We start from the raw sequence: 15,191 nt of genomic DNA on the forward strand, positions 1-15,191 counted from the left end.
AGAGAATCAGTGACAGGTGGAAAATAATCTTGTGAGGCAGTATTTTCTAAGAGATACTTTTATTTCATGATAAAATATTTTGGCTTAAAATATTACCTTTTTTTTTTTTCCTGGAAAATTACTTGTACTGATACTGGTAAGGTTTCCCAGAATCCCTAAGCATGTATCTGAAGATACACACCCACAGACTTTCTAAGACTCTCTGTAGGACCCGATGCATAAACTTATTTTCATACTGCAGTTTCTATTTAGACATATATTGCCTCTCCTCCCCCTTCTGTTACGAAGGTTTATCCTGAACTGCTAATTGTCTAAACAAGATGTTCATATGAGAGTGGTCCATTGCAAGATACTTTATCAGTAGATGAGATATCACTTCTTTAAATGTGAAATAGAGACTTTTGTGAATTGTTTCCTTTAGTTAGCCAAACTAAACTACATTGCCTTAGTAACAGAGTCTGCCCCAGAGGGTCAAAAGACACATGTAAAATAGAGACTAACAGTTAAGATTTCCTGGGTGTGGGTCTGTCATATCAGTACCAAAACCTCCCATCACCAGAAATGGAGGACAACTTCATTCAATTAGGAATCACAGATAAAAGACCGTTTCAGTTACAGGTGAGAGCAGATATTGGCTGTTTGACATCAATTTAATAATTCTCTAGAAAAGTAGTAAGGCCTTGCCAGCTACACCTAAGCTGTACTGATTTATTAGCCCGTGTTGTGCTGCTGGGGGTGAGTTGGGGTGTTGTGGCTTCTTGGGTACCTGGACTTGTAACATTTTTTGTGATCAGCAATCTGAAGTGTCTTGCAATGACTAAATGACATAAAAAGGAAATACTGATCTATCACAACCCCTGTCCATTATCAGCCATACAGAGTACCTGAGATTGCCTGTCTGAATTGGATTTATGTTACTTATGAAAAGTAGAGAGGGAGGTAGCTTGCTAACTTGTTTTGCCTGCTAGCTGGATCTTCATCGCAAGTAGCTGTGGCCATATTTGCACAGAAACAAAACTGGTTCTGTGAATTTTGAAAACCCTGTGGGTTGTCACCCCAGTGGAGGGTATATGCATCTTTCCCATTCAGAATTCACATTGTCCAGGTGAATGAGCACAAGCTGGGCTTTGGAAGTTCTCAAGCACTTATCATTCGTGCCTTGTCTTCCTACATGTAACTGACGCAACTAATAAAAATCAAGTGCCAAAATCTGGCTAATTACTGATTGGATTGCTCCATGCATCTACCCTAACCAATGTATACCCTCTTTGAGCAGTTGTTCAAGAGGTTAACGGAGAATTCCTGACCTTTCGAATGGGAATGTTGCCAATAGCATCAACTGGGATAAGACTATTGATGGTCTGAGGCAAAGCTTAGAAGATAATTGTTGTGTTTAACTGTTAATTCTATAGTCTTATGCTTGTTGATGCATCTAAGAGTTGCTTGATGTTTATCTATACACACCTGCACTTTGTGCACAGACTCGCCTTTGGGAATTCACATGCTCCTGCTAATATGTATGCAAAAGATTCACTGGGTTTTTTTATTTGTAAGCAGAAAATGTTTGGACTTACGTCCTGATAAAGGGAGCTGTTACAAATGCAACATGAAACTGCATTTATGTCTCAGAAGCTGACCAGGTCATCCTTGCACACTTACAGCCATGATTCGAGACGCTGAAGATGTGGATGCCAAAGGAAAAAGAAACATTGCACATTGTTAACCCCCCACTATGGGGATAGTTCACCCATTCGGAGAACTGTACGCAGACCATGACATCCTTCCCTCAGTGGGATTTGTATGATATGAGAATTACTACCTGCCACTCGATGCGCCTCGTGCTGGGAGACTCGTCTGTGGAGCGATGGAGCCTGGCTGTCTGCAGGCGGGACTGCTGTACCACATCCAAAGCAAGTTTGCCAGTCAGCAAACGCTGCATTAATCTTTTGGGGAGTGTTTGTTTTGCTTGTTGTGCTAGGCTCAGTTTCAAGCAACTGATAGTGTGTTCATGAGCAGTTCTCCTGTTGCAGTCCATTTTTCAAAATAAGAGTGAAGACTGATGCTCCTAAGGTTGGGTGAAATGTGGGTCTGAAGGGTTGTATATGATCTTGCTTCCATGTGTGAGCTTATGGTGCTTTTGAGTGCATGTTACCTATGCAAGTACATTTGGGAGAGTGGAGTAATGACTCTTTGAAGTCAGATCAATGTTTTCAAAAATATGCCTTGGACATGGTCCTTCTCTGATGCTAGTTCTGCTAGTGGAGTTACCTCACTGCATATGGGATATATGTTTGTTTGCTTAGGAATAGTCAAACCTTCAAACTGCTGAAGGGTAAACTCAGCAGGCTTCTGAGGATTAGGTAGGATAATGCTTTATTGGTTACAGTTTAAGTATTGAAATATCTAGAATTTTAGGAGGTAAACAATGGTGTGTCTGGCCTATTCCTACGCGTACCTACAGTGTCGCTGCTCAGTCCAGCTGTACCACTGTAGTTAGTTCTCACAGGCACCTAAAGCCACATCCTTCACAGTTTCTGTGTGCACTTAATTCCTCCAGGCAAAAAAAGGAATTTATATACCGAAATAACTTCTAGGATGTGAAAAATTCAGGTGTGATTCTGGAGCCTCCTGAGTGTGTGTAGGACCTCTAAATAGGAGGCTTTTTAAAATCTTTGTTGTTTTTAAGGCAGTGCTATTTGTTGACTTGTGAAAGAAAATATAGCAACATTTCTCCAAGTCAAGAGAATTTCACAATTGGGGTGAGAACAGGAGGGCACACTCTGATTACATAGTCTAAAAGAATGTGTCTGGGCAGTCAGTCTCCTACAAACTGTTGATCTTTTATGCTGTTGGGGTAACACAAATCCAGTGGATGTTTCATGTGCAAATACTTCCCTGGAAACTGTTATTGAGAAGAAATCTTTTACTTAAAATCTATTCTGCCAAGAGTACTCCAAAGATAGCATTACAAACAGCAGTATTTTTCATTAAAATATGTACCCTCTCCTTAAATGTAATTTATGTTTCTACTCTAAAGGTCAAATCGCCTGGTTAACACATTGGTCTGGAAGGACCCAAGCCTCGTGCAGACCTGGCACGCAGCAGGTATGCTGGCAAAACGGGGAAAGCTGTCGTTCCTCCTCGCCTGCTGCAGACACAAACACTGTGAGAATCCCCTTGATACAGGGAAGTGTTGTTGTATTAGACTCAACATTTATTAGTGTGGCAACAGGATAGTTCCTCCAGGCCCAGATAAACATTGTAACACCTCCCCTCCCCAAATCTACTGCTTTAATTGGATCTAGAAGATGAGGTTTAGCATTTTGTATTTTGCTGTGTACTTCTTTGTGAAAAGTAATGCAAATCCTTATTATCAGTCTTCAGTTGTAGCAGTGTATCATAGGGCTGGGGTTAGTAGAAGCATGGTCATGATTGGTTATGCTACAGACTGCTGATAATGATAATCTGAACGCTCTTGGTGACAGAAGGTCCCCAACATGGATGAATCACAGTGCGGGATATGTTGTATCAGATACGAGTTCAACTATGCAATGCAATTCCTACAAAATATATGTACAACTTCTCTTGTAAGACTTATCCTCATAATTTTCCCTAGCAATCTTCAATTCTTTTGCATGTATTCTAGAAAAAAACAAAACCACAACACCAAAACCAGAAGTTCCTTAGAAAAACAAAAGATTTTTATGTTCTGCAGTTTCTGCAGCGAGACTATGCAGACTTCAGGCTGGTTACTAAGAAGAGCCCCATATATATCTGAGGGTGAAAAAATAATCGTGTCACTTCTTTGGAACATGATCTAAAGTTCACTGAAGTGGATGAAAAGGCTCCTGTTGGTTTTAAGTGGATCCAGCCTTTACGTGGTGAACAGAAGACATGTGTCTCATCTGCTTAAATGTGAAAATGTTATGGGTAATTTATGTTGATAGAAAGAGCACATGGTAACTTTCTTCCTGCGTTTATGTAACAGGAGGCAAAGGCTTCAAATGTGCAGTTGAAAAACATCAAGGATGCAGTTGCCTATTTACCAACATGATGAGAGTGACATGACTGACGATCAGGCAGTTTTAAGAATATTTGGTGAAGACAAAACATTAGGCATGGGTTTTTCCTTCACCATCTTACCCAAAGATGACAGCTTGCTGTTCCTGGTGAGCATTGCCGTCTTCAGGCTTGCAAAAGGGGAGGTGGTTCTTACTGAATCGTCTACGTTGATGTTTTCTGAGTTTGATTCATGTGGTGGTTAATCAAGGGTGGGCCAGGCAGGATGTTGTGGTCTGCAGAGGTGACACTCTCCCAGTACCGTTCAATAATGGAGCAAGGGAGTACGTTATCTACACCAGCTAACAGTCCATAACAACTATTGTGACCATGGTGTGATGAATGACGTTACTTTGGACTGGAATTAATAGAGTACTAAGAGAAGAGAAAAACAGCAAATTACACTTAAGAGGATTTGTGATGGATCTTGTATTTTTAAGATATCCCCATGTCAGTGTGCTTGCAAAGGGATCTCTTCTACAGCCTTGTTTAGCATCATCATTTTGGAGAGGAGATTTTTTGGGATTCATTTAAGTTCATTTCGTCTGATAGTCAAGAACCTCTCCTAATCTTTGCTCAAATATATATAAAACATGGATATCTATTTAAGATAACAGAACATTCAAAAGATTTGAAGGCCATGCAGAAAGATATTACGTGGCAGGAAATAGTGCAGGAATAAGATGGCTGAAGCCACTCCTCAGAAATAAAAATAACATGATGCTTCATACATCCAATTACTGTTGTACATTGGTTAAAATCAACAGAGTTGCTTTGGATTTTTAGCAGCATTGAAAGAAGTGAGAGCAAAAGGAAAAAAGATGAATTGGGTTGTTTTTTTTTCTTCTCCTTAATGTATGCTGGTGCAGTTTGTTTCTTTGGAACACCTAAACACAGAAAATGAATACAAACATCAAGACACTGCAAAGAACAACATTTAAAGAACTTTTTGTGAATTGATGAGCTGAGCTGATACCAGCAGAGTGGGATCAATTAGTGGTTGGATACCACATGATGGATCTCCGTGTTTTTTAGCAGGCTTCGAGACTGATGCCACATGTTACAGGAGCTAGAGGAAGCCTGGGACTATGCTGTCAAAGAAACTTGCACCATCACAAGGGAAAAGATGTAACCTCTACTTTTCCCTTTTATGGATTTTTACAGTGTGGGGAAGCTAATTTTTACAGCCTAAAAACCAGCAAAACAGAAAAAAGTCTACTATTTCTGAACTAACATATTTCAGGTAAACTCAGTGTCTGCCATCGTTTGCAATCATTATTACAATTTTTTGAAAATTTCTGTTTTCGGAAACAGATGTTGGGGGAGGCATAAGAACAAATGATGCTTGTTGGAACCTAAATTTTTACATTAAAGTACACCAAATGAGCACAAAAGTAAAAATTTAGGCCTGGACAGAAGTCTGGCATCACCTTCTCAATCCCACTTCAGACCATTTTAAAGAGAGTTGAACATCCTGTAGCCTCAGTGCAGAGGACAGTGTACCCAGCAGTGCATGTACTTGAGGCCTTCTCTATGATCCTTGCAAAAAGAGGCCAAATTCATTATTTTCTTGGCATTTCAATGACACTTGTCCTGTGTGGACACCAGTGCTTTCCAGCAATGTAAGCAGTTTTTCTTTTTGATAATGGACAGGCTATGTATTTCGAAGACCTGTACGAGCTTCTGTGAGCATGTTCACCATTACAGATGGTGACAGTTTTGCTCACTCCGGACTCCGTAGATTTGCAGTTTCTGTGCCAAACCAGTCAAGCCCCACATCTCGCATTGAAAATGGTGAGCTGTACATGATGCTGTTGTTTCTCTTCACTGCCAGCTCTTTGATGTATCTGGCAGTGACGTTCACTTAATGAAGTGTTTTCTACCTTAGTGAGATCTTTTCATGACATTGCTTGAAAAATCCAGGTTTGCCAATTCCTTTGCTGTGTAAGAAGCTATGAAGCTTGTTCCACACATTCATTGCCCAACTTCTTCCTGTAGTTTTGAAATGTTCTTGCATTGTACTGTTTGGTAAGCAAGTCCCTGCCGAAGTCAGAGCATAGAGCTTGTTCAAGTTGCTTCCATTCCTTGAAAGTAGCCGTACAAACATTTTCTACGCAAATGCAAATTATTAGTCAAGTTTATTCCATCTGGGGTTTGTATGTGTGCATGTATTCTTGGTTAAGTGTTTTAGCAAGTACTAAAATTCCAGGTATGTTAAAGGGATCAGGAAAATTCATGCCAGTATTAAATGAATATTTGTGGAGAGTGAATTTTAAGTATGCTGTGGAAAGCCTGTAATGCTTAATGCTGTATTCTTCAGCTAAATGGTTAAATTCTGCCCTAATACCGATTTTGCCAGGACAGTAGGAATGTAGAAAATAAGTGAGAGTATACTTGTAGTGATGAACCATATGAGAGGATTATTTGGGAAATTATAATAGGCAGTTGAAGTCCTGGAGATGTTCTAGAGACTTCATTGCTTCCAATAGCAGATGGTTTATGGGGAGAAATAAAGCTAAACCCATTCACTTTTTTCAAGTAGCTCTAGCTACTTGTAAGATTTGTGTCAGGCTCTGAGTAGAAAATGATCACCACTTCTATTCCAAAGAATAATAATAAAAGCTTGGTAAGAGAAAAGCAATACTGAGGCTTTTTTAGTGAGCTCAGTAGCTTTAATTTTTATGTGGTTTTTTTGAAGATTTTGTTAAAACTCTGAACTCTTCTGTTGAAGTATGGCAATTAATCTGCAGTGGTTTTTTGCTTGGTCTTGCTCTTGTCTTTCTCAATCTCACATTTTAGCTGTGCACTTCCGGCTGTTAACCCTGTGAATTTCTTTTGGATGTGAGAAAGCTTGTTTCCAGTAATCCATAAACCTCCAAAACCACCACAGAGCGGTAAGACCCCACTCACCTCCCGCTTTTAACGTTAAAGAGAAAAGCGTCTTTGTGCTCTTGTGTGCTGAGGAGTCACAGCTGCTTCACTCCTGACTTAACAGCCTTGGATGGAAGCAGGTAGCCTGTTCCTTGTTGTTGAGGTGTGGGTTTTGTGGATTTTGATTATGGTGTTTGTTTGGTGTTGTTGTTGTTGTTGTATTTTTGGGGCTTTTTTTTGCCAATCTTTCAAACCAGGAGGCAGGAATTCCTCCTGAGGAGATGGGATAGTCGGTGGTTTCTTAAGAGCCCCAAGCTATCCTCGTTATCTGATATGGGATGGCAGTACAGGGATGTAGAGGCATAAAACCTTTCTGGGGCAGGCAGATTAAGAAAGCTTTTCATTCTCACTGAAGTTAAAGATCAAGGCAGATGAACTACAGAGCATGTTATCTCCTTACAGTTTTACTCAATGTATTTTATCAGCAGTATGATGGGAAGAAATATTAAACCTTTTCTTCTCACTGCTTTGGTTCATGGTGGCAGGTCAAAAATGTTATGGCTCACCCAGTAGTTTGAATAATTTCCTCAAGTTTTAGTCTTGCAAGTTGGACTCCTTATCCTTTGAAGTACAAGCTTTTCATCAGAGGACTGGCAATGGTTACTTGTGCCAGTTAGACTCCAGGGAGTCCTGCTGAGCTCAAAATAGGGACTTGCACAGCTTTTGGATCTGCTCACGTGCATTTCAGGCTTTTAAATCTGCAGGGCAGAACCTGGAGGGAGAAAGATTCCTCCTATTCCGAAAGCCCAGGCACACTCGGTTGGCATCAGGGGGACCTCATCCAGCCCAGCCAGTAGGACCATGTGCTGCTGGGGTGGTCAGGTCCTCGCAGAGTCCCTCTGGCTGCAGCAAAATGAATCCTGCTTCATGCTCCTGTAAGGATCTGAAATTCTTTTCTAATGAAGAAACCTCCTCTGCTGTGGTTCATTGATCTGCGTGGACTTGCCATGGTGGAAGGAGCTTTGTTTGCAGGATTTAAAACCCGCGGCTGAATTTGGGTTCTTCCTCTAAAATTGCCCTTCACTGATTACTACCCAGACTTTCAAAATTAGACAATCTGCTGTGGGATTTTGGGGGAAAGTGGAGCTTATATTTTATCTGTAACTGTGTAATGGTGTCTGATAATTCGCATTTTTTTAAAAAACTGTTTTAAGAGGGAAACTTCTGATTTTGTGAGGAGGAATCGTAGCAGGGCAGAAAGAAGGAGGTCGAGGGGGCCAGAGATCAGGGAAGACCGTGGGATAAACTTTCCTTTCTGTTACCTGCAGGCACATTTAAACCAGCGGTTACTGTATTAAAGAGTTGTGGGGTTTTTTTAACATCTAAGTTATATGTATAAAAATATGATAAATTTATTCAATCAATTTAACCAGGTGTTTAGAAATAGCACTATGTACTTCTCAAAGGTAGACATGACTCGAGCTTTTCTCTTGCCATCTCAGCTGGGTGACAACCCGTGTGGTCAGGAGATGTGGTTCAGCACAGCCACTCCTCCTCCTGCGGGCAAGGGCTCCCAGGGTTTGATGGTGTATGATCTTAAGGTTTTTGCCCTCTCCATACCCTCCTGTGGATGCCAGTTATGAAGCCGTGTCCCTTGCCCACCTCCATCTGGCAGAGTAAAGCTGAGGGATGAAGTCCCCCCATAGTAGGCATTGGTGAAACACCAGTGGGACTGATGATGCTACATCCAGAGTCCAGAGCAATATTTTAAGTGTGAACAGCCAACATGATCAATTGAGAAAGTGGGCAATGCTGGACCTCAGTTCTTCCCTTCCTCCCCTCCCCTCATATTTATAGGTTTCTAATTTCCGCTGGATAATGAATATCACTCTTCATTATAATTATGTTAAAAGGTACCAGCATGATGATTCAGAAACCCTTGAAGATATAGTCATATTTTCAGCAACAGATGGATTTAACACTGCAGATGGAATGTTAAGAGTGCAGGTAATAACAAACTCAGCAATGTACTGTACTGAAATATAATTGGAAAGTATTAATCATATATTGGTTACTTCAGTTTCACTAAGTAGATGTTTAATTTTCATCAATCTTTTTACCAGATTCCCGGAAAGATTTCTGTGTAGACGGAATGTGGCTTCTAGGTGAAACGATTGCTGAAGATATTAATGACCAAGGCCTTGATCTTGCAGGCATGTGCCCATGGCTTACCCAGGCATGAAGAATAAAAATCATTTGTGTTAATAAGGCTGTCAGATCGAGCCCTATTCATATGGCCCAAGTTTCAGCTGATGACTAGTCAGTAGTAAAACCGAGACCCCTCTCAGCTTGGGGGCTGCTGGAAACCCACAAGCAGGAATGACTGACCGCAAGATTTGGGGCAGAACACGGGCAGTTTGAAAAGTCACATTTATAGAGGTGTGAACTATGAGTCGCAGCCTTTGCAGGACAGGGGGTTAACATGTAGACAGAACTGGGAAAAGCTGGGCTTTTTTGCAATTCCTCGTTATTTTCTCCATGTACAGATCTTTTGAAACTACCTGCTTAGAGGGAAACATCTGCTGCTCTTTTCATAAACCCTGTCATTTCACTGTTTTGTTTTGTTTTCGTGTGCTTCTGCCTAGAGGTTTGAAGCCTGGGTAATTCAGGGGAGTTTTGCTCTGAGCAGGCCATGCAGGACCAGAGTAAGCTGTGATGCCTGGTTGTGTACCATGACTCTCATTCTTTTTAATGCTATTTATAACAAGGATTTGATTAGTTAGTATCACAAAGTGGTCCATGCTCCAGTGTGCCACCTGGGACATGGGGAGTGCTCTAGGGCAACAATTCCAGCTCTCACAGTCAAAATCTTCATCTGTTTTATGGCAGGAATATCAAATGTGATTTTTGGTGAAAATGGAAACATTTTTCTTTTGAGTATGTTTCTGTGGATGCTTTGTGTTCACCTTCTTCTCCATGGATTTGGATATCTGGAGAAGCTGCATCTCCATTGATTTCCTTAGGAGTTTCCCTTTCCCTGGTGGGATTCCATCTCCATGGTGTGCCATGATGACTATGGACCGATCAGGCTTGTAAATGACAACATAAACATTCAGTACCTACATTTGAAAGTCCCTGCAATACTTTGGCTGAATTCTTTGGTCTTTTGCTGAACTATGTACATTTCTAGCTAACTGTAGACCCTGAAAATGTGATGAAAAACTGGCATTCTCTCTGGAAAGTTGACTCTCACTTGATGGCACTATATATTGGCTGTTGGGGACAAAAAAAAAATAAATCAGTTAATAAAATACAATGTGACTGGAAATAAAATTGGGCATGACTGGAAACCACAGGTGAATATGCTTAATAATGCAAAATTAGTGTGCTGTCTACTTTCTGACAGATGTTTGTACCCCAGAGAGATACAAATAGGTACTGATCAATTGACAGTGATAATCAAATAAGGATCTGTGTTTATAGGTGACTAAAAGTATGGTGTCTTGTTCAGGGTACCAGTCAGGATTATTTGTTTTTAACGTGAGTTTCTCCATTGCTGTTGTGGGAAGTGGGTACCTTGTTTCTAGAATGTGAAGACAAATAGTATTTTTGCTTAATTTTCACTTACCATTGGAAATAATCTCTCTGTTCCTATTCTATCCAGATTATGTGGGTGAGCAGCAAGCCCCCAGGGCTGCAGTAGGGATTGCACACACTGGTAGGACAGACTTCTCATCTTTCTGGCATTATTTTAACCTTCCTTCTCTCTCTCTCTTTTTTTCTCCTTATTTATGAAAATTAATAAAATCAAAAGTGATTTAAATTGTCAGACATCTTAGTTTTTATGTAAATTGTATGTTTTAAACTTGTTCTGCATTTGTAGAACATAGTTATGTTGTTTGGGTGAATTTCAGTCTCGCTGTTCACCGGCAGGACAGGGCATTTGTTACTTTATTGTGAGGAACAGGCAGGTAATGCACTGAACATAGACATAATAGTGTAACTTAATACAAGTCAAGCTAAGTCTGTAGAGAAGATCCTAGGAGACAATAGATCCCCTTTAATAAATCACCTCATGCTTCACTCTAAAAGGCTGAAACTCCAGCTCAACCAAAGGGGATTGAGCAAGGGATTGTATCTGAAATCACTGGAACCTGTGAAAGCTGCTGAGCCTCTGTTGTCTCCCTGTTGACATTGAGACTTCTGTCTGTCCCTGTTTGCCATGAATTGTCTCAGGATGTGCTGCTTGATCTTTCCAATGTAGTGATTTTTTGCATTTGTGATTTGTAACAAAGTGCTTTTGGATAAAAAATGTGATTCAAGCAAAATCACAAACCACTAGCTTTATGAACGCATTTTATTTACTAATTCAAGCTGTGTGAAATTTGCTAGATATATCACAAAATAAAGGTAAATATGCTTATTTTAGAACTCGATAAATTACTGGCAAAGGAAAAATGCCCTGAGTTAATCAATCTGATGGGTTTGTCACCATTTGTCCCCAGGGGATTTAGAAGTAGTGGATCATGCTTTAATGCTGCTCTGCTCTCATTGTTTGGAAGAGAGCTGTGTCTCAGCTCCTCATCAGTGTCTGAACTTGAATGAATCAGCTGTTGAGCTAAAGGAAATGAAATAGAGATTTACATGAAGAAAATGTTCTCTCTGCAGCTGCAGAAGTAGCTATAGTTGTCAAAAGCTGATTTTTGTCCCTTCAAAGACCTGTATTTTGTGTCACATCATCTTGTTCAATACCTGGACTTTCTATAAAAGGTTGGCCCAAAGTTACTGCTTTAATTTTTTTTTTTAATTATTAATGTAAGTTTAATGAAAGATCATCTTCATTTCAATTGAGACTTTTGGCACATTTGGAAAGAAAAGTAAGAATCAAAGCTACTCTTTTTCACAGAATCACAGAATGTTAGGGATTGGAAGGGACCTCAAAAGATCATCCAGTCCAATCCCCCTGCTGGAGCAGGAACACCCAGATGAGGTTCCACAGAAAGGTGTTCAGGCAGGTTTTGAATGTCTGCAGAGTAGGAGACTCCACAACCCCCCTGAGCAGCCTGTTCCAGTGTCTGTCACCCTCACTGAGAAGAAGTTTCTTCTCAAATTTAAGTGGAACCTCTTCTGTTCCAGTTTGAACCCACTACCCCTTGTCCTATCATTGGTTGTCACCGAGAAGAGCCTGGCTCCATCCTCGTGACACTCACCCTTTATATATTTATAAAGATTAATGAGGTCACCCCTCAGTCTTCTCCAGGCTAAAGACCCCAGCTCCCCCAGCCTTTCCTCATAAGGGAGATGCTCCACTCCATCATCTTCGTTGCCCTGTGCTGGACACTCTTCAGCAGTTCCCTGTCCTTCTGGAACTGAGGGGCCCAGAAGTGGACACAACTGGACTCTTTTTAAATGTTGCTTCTATGTCTTCCTTTTTCATTATCACAAACACAGCATTTAGTAGTTTCACAGAGTAATTTAAAAATATAATGGGGTTTGGTTTGGTTTTTTTATTTTTATTTTTTTTTTTTATTTTGGGACTTGCAACTCAGTGGCTTGTGTTACAGAAAGGCTTCTGTCTGGTCATATGGTTGCATTTACTTACCTTGGTTTTACTGGGTTTGCATGCACAACTGTGCAATGGCATAACGCTGTGCCTTACTGCACAGGCATCCTAAACAAATACTAAATAGTCTGGTTTGGGGAGTGATTTCAGACCATTTACATTTCTAGGACTGCACCCCAGACCCCTCTGGCTACTACACTGAATTATGTGGAATAAATTGCTTCACCTCAGGTTGCCCTGGTGTCCTTGTTGTCTTAGGCAGAATTGTTACTTAAATGTTGTGTTTTTCTGGATAATTTTGTTGCTGTGCAACTTTTCTGACTTGACTTTGAAACTGTGCTGAAGTACATAAGGGAACATCACACAGTTTCTCCCTGCTTCTCTTGGAAGAGAGAGTGCTTGGAGAAATGAAAGAGCATTAAAAGACAATCATCTTGTAAAATGCATGCAATATACAGGGAGGAAAAAAGAAACAACTTGTTGGTATTTTGGAGATGCCTTAGCTAGATCTGTCATTTTTCTGTTCTCTACAGCAGCAACTACTCTACATTACAGCTATCAAACTTATTATCAAACTTTTTCTCAAACTCAGATTATCATTCAAGCTATTGACATGGAGAAGAACTCTATTTCAACACATTAATCTTCCAAGTTCAAAACCTGTGAAGAGAACTCCTTTGCCAGCTACTTTCAAAGGTTTTTTTTCCCCACCTGTGAGGCAGCATCTTCTGAAATAGGAAAGAGCTTTCCTTGCTGCTTTGCTCTTTCTCTCAGCAGCACTTACTCATCCCATAGACAGAATGGACTTTATAATCACTGCCAGTGTTGTGCTGTCTAGTGGGTATGGCTTCTGTAGGTAGTTGCCTCCTAGTTGCTCTTAATATGTATCTACTTTAAGATTAGCTGCATCAAGCATTTTTGGAAGATGAGTCTTTACCTCTTGGATGCTCTAAAACATATTCCATTAGATCCATTTGGTTTTCTTAAAGCTATTTTAAAATTATTATTATTTTCTTAAAGATGTAGCTGACCTTGGACATGACAAAAAGTCACTTTGGTACAGCATTGAGACCTGCTCAGTTTATAGGACCAAATGCTACATGCAAACATTTTTCCTTACATAACTGATACTTGTTATTTTAATACAGTACATTTTTGAAGCTGAACTTTGAAACTGAACTCTATGTAACGCTTGGTGGCACTCCCTAAGTAGAAGCTTTTTATTATTTTTAAAGGATTTGTATGCTGTCAGATGAACAGATGCCAACGTGCACCTGTAGTCTGTCTCCACTGGGAACCGCATTTACCACCACTGTTTGGAACATTTTTGAATCAACTTCATGATGAAATAATAGTCTTTTATGTAAAAAAGCTTTAGTAAAAAGCATCTGCTTTCTATGTCTAGTTTTGTTGTGTGTTTTTTTTTTTCCCTAGTACTAAAAATTGATGTATATCTTTTGACTTGAGAATTTATCTTCAAAATACCAACTTTCTGTGGGCAAAGGAGATGAAGAAGATTTATCTGAGGACTTGTCAAAATTCTGTCCAGACATGGTGATGACAACTTCTGTGTTTTAGCTACTTATCATAGTTTGTTGATGTTTTAGCTACTCTTGTTTGATATTTGTATTCATGTTGTTGAAGTAAATGGCATATTTGGGGTTTATTCCTGGTTTTGCCATTGATTTCCTTTGCAACCTTTGACTTCAATTTTCCAAGACACTGACCAATTTTGTGTGCTGTGTTTTAGGAGCTGGTGGGTGAGACTGGAGGGCTGGGGTGAGCAAGGCAGCTTGGAGACCCTGTAGCCTTAACTCTGAGGTGCTTAGTGCTCATATCTCCAATCAGGCATGAATTTCCAGCATGAATTAAATTGTAGCTGTTGGAGAGGCATCATCTGGATGTGCAAGATCCAAAGTCAAACCAAAACAGGCGCAGAGAATTTTAACAGCGTGACCGGGAGAATGGAGGATCTGTTATGTTGCATCCCTGCCCATTGATAACCAGTGGCCCAAGATTCATGTGGATACCTTGCGTAACATGATTATACTTTCATGTGTAATTTGGATTACCACTTGTGTATATATACTTTTAAGTCTGTCTTTAAGTCTGCATTGTTTTGGGCCAGACTGCAGAGCCAGGACTAATCCTGGGTTGAATTAGAATCACCCTGTTTTCCCCGGTTGTAAAACCCACTGTTTAGCAGGTGGGACTGTCGCACTCTCACAAGCTGGGTTGCATGGGAGCCAGCAGCAACACTCTGCTTTTCTGGAGATGAGTCATGCTGTTCCAAACTATTTGGCCAATCAGTAGACTGAGATCTGCTGCTTTACAGACAACATATAGTATTTGCTTTGCCTTTGTGCGCTACTTTCCATTTTGGATCCTTTGCCATTAGGATTTGAAGCGTATAGACTGCATCTAATCCAATCTTGGCAATGCTTGCAATGCTGACAGCTTAAAGAAAACACTTAATTTGACTAAGTGTTTTCAGTTTACTTCTCAAAATATTTGATATCATTAAAGCCAGAGTACCCCTGCACTGCCATACACACAGTGCTGACCTGCTTTAGCAATTTAATTACAATTTGTGTGATCCTACAGTCTTTGCTTATGCTGCAGGCTGAAGGAGTTTACCTGGTTAAGTCTGGGCTCCATGTTTAAGAATAATTTTTCTGGTTTGATGGTTTTTAATGTG

The sequence above is a fragment of the Patagioenas fasciata genome, chromosome 6, assembly GCF_037038585.1.
Source record: "Patagioenas fasciata isolate bPatFas1 chromosome 6, bPatFas1.hap1, whole genome shotgun sequence".
Lineage (NCBI taxonomy): Eukaryota > Metazoa > Chordata > Aves > Columbiformes > Columbidae > Patagioenas > Patagioenas fasciata.